Here is a 12,952-nt window from a genome sequence, read left to right on the forward strand (position 1 = left end):
TATGGCGATGCTCATCCTGGCCTACCCTCACCACCTGAGGAAAAGGTAGTAAAAATCAAAGAGACCGTCATTTTAACTTCAATATTTTCAAGAAATCTGCACACTCTGCATACTCTGCTGAGGCTGTATTTGGGAAGCCCTGCGAAGCTTCAATTTTATTGATGCAAGTTAAAAATAATGCAGAGAGCAAGTTGCTAGGGCATAAACACTGTGCGTGAAAATGGGCCGTACACTAAGCCTGACAACCCCGTGGGCCTGCATGGTGGGACCTGCAAACTCAGTGGACAGCTGCAACCACACAAGCCCCGCCTGGGTGGCTCAGTCGGTTGAAGCATCATCCCACGCACCAAAAGGTTGAGATTCATTTCCCAGTCAGTGCGCATAGCCAGGCTGCCGGTTTGATCCCCGGTTGGGGCGCACTGGTGGGCAACCGATCCGTGCGAAACGGTCTCAAAATAAAGTGCTTAGTTGGGCAGCCAGGATGGGTCGTCACATCCCAGGCCCGCCCTGAGGGAGCCCCGCCCACTCTCCTTCTGCATCCAGGGTCACAGGCCTTGGACATGCCGGGGTGGTCTTCCTCCCTGGACCAGCTCGGGGCGCGCGCTCAGGCTCCCGGGCAGAGACCAGGGCGCCCCCACTGTTCCCTCGCCGCCGGCGCACCGCGTCTACGCGCTGCGAACGTCCCCTGTCAACCACCGGGGACCCACCAATGGGAGAGAAGTAGCTCTTGCCCCATCTTGCGGTCTAGCCAATCCTAGAGGGTTCCCTGCTCCGCGATCCCCGCCCCCTTAATCGAGAGCTCAAGGACTTCTTGCACCTTCCGCGGGCCTCCTGCTTCGATCCTTAAGGCATCAGAGAAGCCGCAAAACTCCCAATCCCTTGGGATCTTGCTTCTGGCCAAGTCCTCAAAAACTTGGCTCAGTAAACTCCTATAAAACTTTTCCGTATGTTTGGACGTGCTTTTGTCGACAATATACAGCTTTCAGCTTATTACCCGCTGCTTCGTCCTTCGCCGCCCCCCACAGTAGGGGTTCTCATGTCCCCACTTGCTGTGCCCCAGTCACAGCACGTTCCGGGGGCAGGACTCCCACACTCGCCAGCGACCTCAGGCACGCTCCCTTGCGGGGCGCCACCCACTGCCCTCCCTCTGAGGTTTACGTGTATCACTAACTAGAGCTTCCTGCGGGCTTCTAGCACAACATCCCTTCTGAAGAGCAAACCAGTACCTTGAAATAGCTGTGGCCTCTCTGAGAAGGTACTGCTTTCTGCAGTGCGAACACAGGGTGACAGGTTTTGTCAAAGGCAAACAAGCACATTTTTGTCTTTAAAAACCCAAGTTCTGACCACCTATCAAAGGTCTCCATTTGATTTTTGTAGGAGGGTGCAGCCAGGGGGCCCCCAAAAGGAGGATTTGGAATGGGGCCTAGAACTCAACGTGTCCAGGAAATATTAGAAAGATATGTGAAGGGACACATGGAGCAGGGCCATTGAGAGCTGTTTTGCACAGCAACAGCTTTGCAGCTAACCTCTGGTGTGGTCATTTAACACATCTATATAACTTTTAATGGTTTCATGGATATGTTAAATAGCTGTGGCTGTGCTCTGAGCCAGGGGAATGGAAGTAACTTCCCCACCAAGACGTAAAACTGGGAGGCAACTCCCCCTAGTTACAGCGCCTGCGTGACAGCTTGGAGATGATTGGCTCCAGGACATAGGGCCACATCTGCCCAGACTCAGGATGGCAGCCCAGTAAACCTGGAAGGATTCGGGAGTGCTGGCAGGTGTAGCCGATTGTGGGAGGAGTCAGAAATGGAGCTGCAGAGGAAGACTGGTGCGGGGATTTAAACCCAGATATGGCAGCCATTGACGAGGGAGTCACGCGACTGTAGCAGTGGAGAGAGAACCATGGGGCTGCAGCCATGTAAGGAGAACCACGCACTTTTGGCAGTTGGGACCCCTGCAGTCTTGGTGAGGGAGAACCACATGGCTTTGGCCAGAGTGGGGACTCCCTTCCACCCCCAGCAGCCATGAGAAGAATCACCATGTGGCTTTAGCAGAGATCCTGGCGACACAGCTGATGGTGCCGGGAACCAAAGGAGGCCTACCAGCTGAGCACGGATCACTGGGAAGAACTGGGGGACTGCCTGAACCATGGACTTGTTTCTTTTCCTGAGATACGGTACCCCAGACTGGGCAAAGGGAGGAAGGAAGGACTGTGTCTGTTTGTGGGTGTTTTAAGGGACTTTGGGATTTTGATGAAGACATTAAGTCATTACTCTTGAGTCTGTGTAACTTGAGTAAATAATTTCTTTCCTTTTCACCACTCCCTAACATGGAGAGCTATAATTCTCTGGCTTAGGAAAAGGTGAACCTAGTACAGGGGAACCCCAGGAGAAACGGGGGTCAATTCGGTAGCATTGTGGGACCCTCATCCCTGGTGGTCAATCAGGGAGGATCATGGGAAACCACATGTGCAGTAGCTTTAACATAATACAACTGCTCGTACATGCGCAGTAAAAGCCCACCAGAACTAGCCAGGAAGGGTCTGCCCTGTAAGAATAGAGTCCCTCCAGCCCATGAGGTCCATCTCTGCTTGGAGTTGGCCTGCTCCCATGGTCTCTGCTATAAACTCTGGGTGTTCGGTTCAATTCTTTGTCCCGATCACCAAGAACCTGGTTACCTGTGCCCACCTGTGACAATTTGACATTCACTTAAGCCCAGGAAAACCCAACTCCCAGTCAAGTCTATTGTTGCTCTACCTTTTCATCAGCTTCCACTGCATTTTAAAATTATTTCCTGGCTAAATTAGCAAAAACAAGCAAAAACATGGCAGAGAGCCTGGGCAGAGCTTATTTTTTGAGAGGGCTACCTTTAGGTAGGAGTATATTCCATTGCTTTTAGGTGGAATCTTTATTTACACAACAATTAATCAGCCACGGTCTGTCTTTCATCCGAGTAAATGATCAACAGCCCCTTCTAAATACGGGAAGGAGCTCATTTCCATCTGAATTCTCCTGACAAATAGTAACTAAAATAGATAACCTTCATAAGCCACTAATGAGATCGTTAGAACTAGTTTTGTCTGTACTTAAAGCCCAGATTTAAGATTTTGTTAATGATTAAAACTACTGGAAAACTTTCATTCAATCCCCTGAGTTATTTTTAAATCTTCATATACTATAATTACACATGTTCCATCATAAGACGTTCCGTGGTGCTGAACACAATGTTAGTTTGAGAACAAGGATGCTACCGATCTCGGCTGTTTGAAAGGCTGTCTTTGAAAGACTAATGACACAGTGGTATTTATCCATTTCGAGACTGTTTTGGACTGAGGAAAAGACACTTCACCATGAGCTCTCTCTCAGGCCAGCCCGTGCGGATGGTTTCTCTGGAATGTGTAGTGAGCAGCACCCAAGCTTCCGATCGGGGGCGGGGGGGTCTCTGAGGTTGGAGAAGAGGCCTGTGGCCTATCGCGGGTCTTTATTGTCAGTTGTGTTCACAGAAACCAAGTGTCCTTTCCTTATCAGTTTCAGAGCACAGTGGCAACCGCTGTAACATTATACTTGAGCTGGAATTTCAGCCCGGAAGTTACTCAGACTAAGAAATAAGGGCGTTGTGCATGTGTTACCACAAAGTCGTCAAAGAGACAGACGTGCGGAATATTTCCTTTTGTTAAATACAAAGTAGGCATTTCAAAAGGAATCTTGTCGATGGCTGTATTTTAAATTAATGATGCACATTTTTCAGAATTAAATTCGGTCTTAAGGCAAATTAGCTAACAGTCTCCCGTCAAGAGACGTGTTTTAGAAATGAAATTTTCTAACCTGCTCAAGCCTTTTTCAAAATATGGTTTGTTATGCTCAGCAAGGCCAAGGGTAAAACAATAGTTCTGACCCCTACAGTCCTGGCAACAAAGCGACACAGAGAATCAACACAGAAACGTATAAACTACTGCTAATGAGGCAACACTGATACTCATCTTTATTCAAACTCAAGGCATCACCTGTTAATCCAGTCCGATCACCTCCACGTGGACTGTGAAATGGCAGTTAAGCATTCCAGGTGCAAGTCCTGGCTTCTGTGGGTTTACCAGTCACGGCTTTCAAAAGTGTCAAAGAAGCTGAGGGAGGGGGTAGAGCTACTCATTCACTGCAAGGGCTTTTGCATTAATTCTGAAATACAGATACTGTCATCCCGTGACTAAATTACCGCTCCAGTTTCCTGGAGGATGTCCGTGTTTATTGCTTTTCTGTGAGCCGTGCGCCCAGCCCTCTGAGCGCGGCTCTCTTTCCTGCTCGGGTCGGCACCGCTGCATCCGCGTTGGGCTTGTGTGAAATACGTCATCTGCATCGTTTGAAACGCTGCAGCCCCCACGCCCCTTGGAGTCCGCACCGTTCAGGAACAAGACTGCTTAGTAATAATATTCCGCGGGGAAGACAATGTCGGATAGAACGCATCTACGCCAACAAGCTCACAAGCCATCTTCTCAATGTTCCCACCGAATGCAAGGGGTAGATTTAGGGGAAAGACCTCCTTTGAAGGAAGTACGAGGCTCTAGCTTACTGCCCTTGTAGCCTGTGAGTTATGGTCTGATGTTCATTTTGTTCTCAGGAGACTGTATATGCCATGGAGTCAAGGGACACTTTACTTTAAAAGCTTATATTTTAAATAAAAGTAAAGTGAAATAAAGTTTGCTTTAAAATAAGTAAAATGAACGTTAGCTCAGATACACATGCCTAAGGAGTTTGGAGCCATATGAGCCTCAGTGTCCATGTAGCCATCACACCCCTCCCTCTCTGCCTCGTGACTTACAGTGCATCTGCCACACACACACACACAACAGCCATCGTGACCTTCATTTAGAAAGAGAAGTCAGGTGGTGTAACCGGCCTTCAGAGTAGAATAAAATCCCAAACCCAGGCAGGGCTGCCATGGCCTCTTTTCTCCTCTATCTTTTGGCCAGCCCCTCTCCTTTCTGTCGCCCTGACTTCATCACACGCCCTCCTCTTCCCCCTCCTCCTCGAGTTCCCCAATATTGGGCCATCCTGGCCCTGCCACCCTGCCACGCTCCACAATCCGGTCAGTCAGCCCCTCCCCCACCACACTTTATGACCTAGCGAAGACCACACGGCATCCCTCGCCCGTCTCCGGTCTTCTCTCCGTAGAATTCACCACCACGTTGCATTCGGAATCCCTTTATGTAACCCCGCCTCTTCTGCTTGAATGGAGCCCTCCACGGGGGTGGCACAGGCTCCCTCCCCCCTGTTCAGGGTTACCCTCCTGGGTGATGGACAACAGCGAGGCAAACCACTGAGTATGGCCTAGACTTTTACTTAAGCTTGATACTCTGGGTCATATTGATTCCTATTTATTATAAGCTACTTTTAGTTTTCTAAGATTTTTAGACAAAAATACTGGAATTTTAGAATGCCCTTTAGGATCCCCTTTGAGATAATTAACTTTTTAAAATGTGGACTACGTTCCCATAGGATACTGTGTAGGTAATGGAGATAAGAGTTAGCCATCCTTGCATTCCTGGAATAGTCTTTGGTCAAGATTTATAGTTATTTTAACATATCATTACATTTAATTTCCTAGCAATTAATATCCATTTAGATTGAGAAGCGAAAGTGATCCAAAATGTTTATTTAGTGCTTCTCAAAAATCCAGTGTTTAGGATGCTCGCTTCGTTGGGCCCTTCCCATTACGGGAAAACCCCGGGGCTGCTGCTGCAGCACGGGCAAGGAGAAAGCACCTCACCCACGTGACTCGTCGTCTACACACGCCACTCAGATTCGCCACGGCGAACCCGCTGAAGCGCCCTTCTCGTTCCCGTCGCGTGGGTGAGGAAACGCGGGAGGACGAACGTTAGATTTCCCAGGGTCTCGATGCATCAACGTAAAGGTCCATGCTGTTGGCCCCCACGCTGCCCACCATGGTTTCCGTAAGTAATATTTTCTGATGGTGGTACAAGACCACCATTCCTCAGGTCGGGTCCCAATTCTGAAGACTCACTCACCGCACAACGTTTACTGAGCGCCTGCTGGATGCTGGCCAGCGCCCAGCAGCTGGGGGTCAGGGAGGGAAACAGCAAAAGATACTTGCCCTTGGGGAGCTGACCCTTTCCTGAGCAGTCGCGGGCCGTGCACACAGTGAGGAGGGAAATGACCTGTGGTGTGCGGCTCAAGCAGTGCTTGGAGCAGGCTCACCGCTCTCTGTGTTTTAATTCTTAGAAAGCTCTAAAGTCAATTATATGTCTGCTTTCTGCCCAAAACATCTGGAAAAACAGGACCAAATGAAATCCAAAACAAATAAAAGAAAGAAAACAATAGAAGTAACAAATGGAAAAAAGAAAATGAACACTCCCTAGAGAAAAATCTAGAAAGCCAAAAGTTGGTTCTTTGAAAAGATCAATAAAATTAGTAACTTCTAACTAGACTGATCAAGAAAAAGAGAGAAGACACAAATTACCAACAGCTGGAATGAGACACAGTAATAACTACAGGTCCTGAGGCATTAGAGAGAGAACGTTTAGGTAAAATATGTAGTGTATGTACTTTAAAAAATTGCATTACCCTAAATAATAGTTGCCCTTAAGCTTACTAAGGCTGTTTAAAACTCTATGTTTTAATGATCTAGGTCAAGAATGAAACCCAAATAATCCCCACCCACCTACTTTTGTTATTTCTCATAAATTGTTTTTGTGAAAATACTCTGGGATTTAGACCTGTTATCTCCTGCACACTATATTTGTGTGCATATATACACTATATATTTTACTTACTCGTCCAATGTAAACCGGCTATTAAAACCAAGGTTTAGGGCACTAGAAGGGCTAAAGCAAAATGGTATTTCATCTCCTCAAACGAGCACTGTTGGCCCCATTCATCCCTATTGAGGGCGGTGAAGAACCTCACTCCCAGTCCCGCCCTCCTTCCCCCCTCTCTCTTCCCCCCTGCGGCCTCCCCCGAGAGGGAGAGAAAGAGGGAGGGAGGCCAGCCCTGTGACCGAGACCCCGGCTCCAGGGCTGTATTACTGCCCCCCTGCCTCAGGTGGGGACTCTCCCTCTGTCATTCATTAGCAGTCGGCCCGAGGTGCCTTCCCTCTCACTGCTGGGCTGGCCCCAGAGGTGTAAGGGCCTGGCCTTGAGGAAATACTGAACGTGAAACTGGAATCAGGACATACCGGGAACTCCTCCGTCCCTGCCAGGCTCCTTTAGCTGACCCCGTGCGCTGGATGGCATGCACAATCCCAAATCGCAGTCCCTGGCGCAGCCCTGCACCAAGGTCCTGCTGCAGCATGTGCGGGCGAGCCGTGAATATTTAAATTTAAGCTCAAGCGGCGACATGATGCTCTCTCTCATTTTACTTTACTAACAGAGTATTTTTATTAATTTCAAGCTTGAAACTTTCTTTATGGAAGAAACACAGACACACACAGACGGAAGAAGTTTAACAATTCACCAGCACTGCTGTGAAGGGAAGTTCCCTCACATGCTCCTCGGAGTCGTCGGGTTTCCAGCGCCTGTGGGGCATTTCCTCAGGCGCTGGGACGCCGCCCGTTGGTTTTCCCCGTTCTGAACACACAAAAACACGCCTGCATCCTCATGCCCACGCATCAGCTGGCTCTCAAACACTGCCTGATTTTATCCCCTGTACCTGCTTGCTGGGCCCGGCTGTTCCGGAACACTCCGGGAAAGGACGTGCAACCTGCCCTGTGCGCGCACCCTGGCCCGGAGCCCTTGGGGAGCGGGAGGGGTCCGTGGCAGGGTCCCCGAGAGTCCCAGGGGAGACTGCGTGCATCGCACACACCGCTCTTCCCCTGACACGTCAGGCTGAGGCGGGGCTGCGCCTCAGACTCGGCGCCTGGCGTTTTCCTCCTGTCGGCTGTGTTGCCTGGAAGCACACACGGACGGCGAGGATTTGTGCAGGGCGGGACGCCGGTGGGCCCCCTGTCAAAAGTCTACGTACGACGAGGGCTCTGATCCCCGCACAGACCAGTGAGGGCCCAACAGGGAGAGGCGGGGCTGCCTGGATGGCGAGGTACCGCGGTGGGGGGGGTCTCTTTGTCGGTCTCCCCAGGAGCAGAGTCCATGAACACGCCTTAAATGGGACCAGCCCCGCTGCGGAGCCTCCCTCAAACACCCCGATCCCCAGGATGAAAAGTGTGGTGCGGCGTCTTTATTCCACATGCCTGCTTTCGACTGCTCTGTAGACACAGCACAGGACGAGGTCTTGACTGATTTGACCAGCTGACGTACGACAGCCTAAGAACGTCGTTCCACACGGGAATGATAGGCTACATGATTTTTGCATTATTGTGGTGCACCCACACAGAAGGGACGAGGGAGTACAAGGCAGAAGCTTCTCCTTTTAATTGTTCTTTTTGGCGTGGCTTATCATTGTTTTTATTCATTTACATGTTATCTCTATGAGGTTGTTTTAGACGTTTCAGTATCAAAATGTAGGCTTTTATTGATAAAGACTGTTATAACAGATAGCTGAAACTTTGTGACAGATAGTAGGCGTGTTTTTCTAAAATAATTTCATGCATCAATAATCATGATTGACACACAAAACACCAGCCCATGAAGAGCTACTTTCTATCAAAAAAACACCCAATGCCACATTTTATGATATAATTGTAATGTATGGTGTAAGAACTTAAAAGAAACCCTGCCAAAATCTTCCGTTGCTGGGATGTGAGAGAAGTTGTTCAAAGGAAAATGGAACGGCAACTTCTGGGCTTCCAACCTGGTTCGTCATCGTCCCCACGTTACACAGAAAGTCACTCACAAACACATCCTGACGAGGTTCCGTTTCTGATCGGAGCGGGCCACACTGGGTCTGTCCATGCAGCAGCCTGTGCTGATGCGCCCTCGGCCTCGGCACCGGCCCCAAGTTCCAGCCTGAGCCCCTGGTTTACAGTAAACGATGACGGACGGACAGAGATGTGACTTGGGGGGGCGGGCACGCAGCACAGGGTGCAGGTGATGTGCTGTGGAATTGTGCACCTGGGACCCCTATCATGTTTTTAACCAGTGTCCCCCCATCAATTCAATAAAGAGAGGGAACCCCCGCCCCGGAAATGGCCGTGTGGAGTTGACGCTGAAGACCCTTTTCTAACCCGCTGTCTTGGCCCCCGAGGTTCCTGCGCCACAGACCCTCTCTACGCACTTCCAGCCCTGCCCGGCGCCGCACCGCCTGCCTTGCCCACTCTCCCTCCTTCCGCGGGCGCGCCCCAGGCTGACTTCATGGTGGCGTGGCCTCCGGGAGGCTCGGAACCCAAACGGCTCAGTGCACGTTCAGTGGGTGAGGGCCCACATAGCTACCTCCAAATCATTCACTATTTATTCGTAAAATGTAAGAGCATTTTTTAAAATGCCTCTACCGTGTGTTGAGATACACACGATCACTTCTTAAGCCTTCTGGAATGTCCTGTATGTGATTAGTACACTTGGGTTCCTGAAGCAGACGTCCAGTCTTGAAGGTCATCACTGATGAATTATTCGGAAATCAGTACTGAACTTGGTAAGTATTAATGCTGAATAAAATATGTTCTACTGTTGTTTTAACTAAGTTGACGTAGAACCAATAATTTCAAACAAGGACCCAAAACCTGAAACAGAACAAGTATGTCCTCCTTTTGGTAAAATAAAACACACTCGGCAAATAAAATAATTAAAAATGTGTTAAATTTTCAAGCTTGTAGGAAGTTAATTATGTTGAGCCTAAAATTTCTTTCATCAGAAAAATGTCTACCACGCAGAGAAATTCCAGAACTCTTCATCACGTGGAGTGCGTGTTTGCCTCTGCCTTACCTCCGTGAGCACGACGCGCCCCAGGCCCACCCACGCCGCCGCCAAGGGCAAGGCTGTCTTCACCTTCACGGCCGAGGAGCAGCGTTCCATCGGGTAAACACGCCGCAGTTCTTCAGTCCACTCATCTAAAACGGCTGTTCTGGGCCGTTTCCAGACCTCGGCTGTTGGAAATAATGCTGCTACGAACATAGGGGTGCATGTATTCTTTTCAATTAGTGTTTGGGATTTCTTTGGGTAAATTCCCAGGAGTGTAATCACTGGGTCAAATGGCAATTCCACTTTTAATGTTTTTGAGGAAACTCCATACTGCTTTCCACAGTGGCTGCCCCGGCCTGCATTCCCACCCACAGTGCACGAGGGTCCCCTTTTCTCTACATTCTCTCGAGTACTTGTTGTTTGTGGATTTACTGATGATGGCCATTCTGACAGGTGTGAGGTGGTATCTCCCTGTGCTTTTAATTTGCAGCTCTCTGATGATTAGTGACGGTGAACATCCTTTCATACGTCTATTGGCCATGGGTACATCCTCTTTTCTTTGGAGAAGTGTCTGTTCAGGTCCTTTGCCCATTTTTTAATGGGATTGTTTGTTTATTTGGTGTTCAGTTGTAGGAGTTCTTTACAAATGTTGGAAGTCGACCCTTATTGGTGGTATCATTGGTGTGTTCTCCCACTCAGTGGGTCCATGGGGTCCTTTGCTGCACACAAGCCAGTCTGATGTGGTCCCATTTGTGTATTTTTTCTTCTGTTTCCCTTGCTGGAGGAGATACATTAGAAAAAAATATTCCTACAGGGAACGTCTGAGATTTTACGGCCTATGTTTTCTTCCAGGATTTTTACGGAGAATATTGTCTCCTTAGAGCCTGGGCCTCACCGGAAGAAGAACTGTTGTCTTGGGCCACACAGTGAATACACTGTGCGACACACAATCACACAAAGACCTCATAATGTGTTAAGTGAGTCTAGGATCTGGTGCTGGGCCACACTCGCGGCCTCCTGGGCCGCACATGGGCTGCGAGCCGCAGGGTGGACGCCCCCGAGACATGGAGGTACGTGCACGGTGTCTTCGTCAGCCCTCCTGGTCTCAGACAGATGCTCCTCCTGAATCCCGAGCAGGCTTACCTGTGAGGCCACTCTCACAGTGAAATCACCTGTAATTCTGTCCTTCCGCCTTCGATGGACTCCCACCGGGAGGTGTGTATTTCCAGGTATCCCTCCCACGACTGTCCAGGTCCACAAATCATTCCCTTACAGATCTGGGTCACAGGTCTGGCTCCCTGCCCCTCCCAGCCACCCATGGGGGAGACGGAGGCACGGCTGCCACAGTGACAAAGCGGAGGATGGGACCTGCGGTGGGGCACTGCCTCTCCCCCGTGATATTCACTTTCAAGGGCAACAAGCAGACATCACCGCGGGTACTGACTTCCCTCCGCAGCCTGAGCGGCTCCTTTTGTTTGGCGCGGAGACCTCGGTCTGAGACCGCCGGCGGCGGCCGTGTTTGAAGCTGACCCCAAGGAACCACGCGTTTGCGTCACGGCCCAGCGCAGACGTGTGACTGGGAAGGATCTTGGGCCGAACGGTGTTTATGCCGCCCGTGGGCAGAGCGCTCCGACGTGTCTTCTGCCCCGTTTCACGTTCTTGACTCAAAATGCCAGTTCAGGGTCCATCAGACCGACTCTCTGATGCAGTCGTGAGTTTGGGGACCAAGGCGGGACAGCCGCCGCTCTACTCCGGATCCCAGCTGACCAGCAGGGGGACGGCTGGGCCAACGACCCTCACCCGAGCTCTCCTGTCCCCGTGCGCCCCTCTCTGTGCCAGCTGGCGCGCTCCCAAGGGACGGTTCTGCGAGGTGACTGAGGCTCGACGGCACGTGCACTCGCACCCCAAGGGCTTCCTCGCTCTTTCTCCACGGAAGCAAACACGCAGGAACCCCCTTTGGCACAGAACCATGGAGGCCGAGCAAGGAGCTGGAGAGCACCGCGAGGCCAAGGGCGCCTCCCGGCCGTGGCAGGCACGTGAGGACGCTCCGGCGGCTCCCCAGAAACCCCAGGGACTCTCTCTCACGGGAGGCCCGAGACTCGGGCAACCCTTGTGCGAGCGGACTCCCCGCGATCCGAGGGAAACCTTCTGGCGAGTATCATCAGCACGCAGCGGTGGCGGTGGTTTTCGTCTCACGAAAGCGCCTGGCAAGCTTCGTGCGGCACTGGGTCCTGAAGCCGCGTCTGGCGCCCTGACCCCGGGGTCCGGGTGGAGCAGGGAGGCGCTCAGCCGCCACTGGGTGGGTGGTGTGCGCCCCCCGCAGATTCGCAGCCATCGCTGTGCTTCTACAGCCTCGCGAAGCCGGTGACTGGAGGCTCTCGCCCCAGAACTGCTCCTGGTCTGAAGTATCTCACCGTCGCCTTCTTCAGGCGCTTCTTCAGATCCCGGTACCTTCAGGTTAAAGCCAACATCGCTTTAAAGGAGAAAAACCCTGAGCTTTGTCCGGATGCAGGAAGGCTGTTTTCCAAACGGATGGGCTAAATGCGCAGGCCCCGTGGAGGAGAACCTGTTGGAAAAGAGGCGCCAGCCCTAGCCGCCGTAAGGGGCGCTTTGCTGTGGACAGGGGAGGTCACCCCCAGGCCCGGCTGCGCTGTGGCCCGGCTGCGCTGTGGCCCGAGCGGAGGTTAAGGTACCAGCGAGCCCGTCTCGGAACCGGAGCTTTAGGGAACCGCCCCCGGCCCCGCCCTCACTCCCCGCGCATGCGCGCTCAAGGGCACGGCTTCTCCGGACGCTGCGCTTCGGGCCCGCGTCACACTGGGTGGCGGTGGCGCGAGAGAATATTCAGGAACCGCAGCTCAAATGACCAAACGGGACCGGCGTTACTGACAGAGAGTTCTCCTGCGACGGCTCTCCCGCTGACTCCTACTGCCCAGCGGCCCCGGCGACCCCTCTGCTCTCCCGCTGCCCCGGGCAGGTGGGGAGAGGGGCCGGCCGCCAGGGGACAGTGCGCAGGCGCCCACTCTGACCCCGCCCCTCGGCGGGGGGAGGGCCGCACGCCGGGGCAGCCCCCGGGACTCCGCCCCACGAGGACACGGAGGCCCTGTCTGGCGGCTCCTGCTCCATCTGCGTGCCTCCTCCTGGCGTCGTGGGGAG

General features: G+C 51.9%; 1 protein-coding gene across 1 annotated transcript in view; it reads right to left on the reverse strand.

Moving 5' to 3' along the window:
• DPYD (dihydropyrimidine dehydrogenase) overlaps positions 1-12,952 on the reverse strand; it is a 323,607-nt gene that overhangs the window by 103,530 nt on the left and 207,125 nt on the right. The window lies entirely within an intron of this gene.

Source organism: Phyllostomus discolor, chromosome 14 (genome assembly GCF_004126475.2).
Source record: "Phyllostomus discolor isolate MPI-MPIP mPhyDis1 chromosome 14, mPhyDis1.pri.v3, whole genome shotgun sequence".
NCBI classification, from domain to species: Eukaryota; Metazoa; Chordata; class Mammalia; order Chiroptera; family Phyllostomidae; genus Phyllostomus; species Phyllostomus discolor.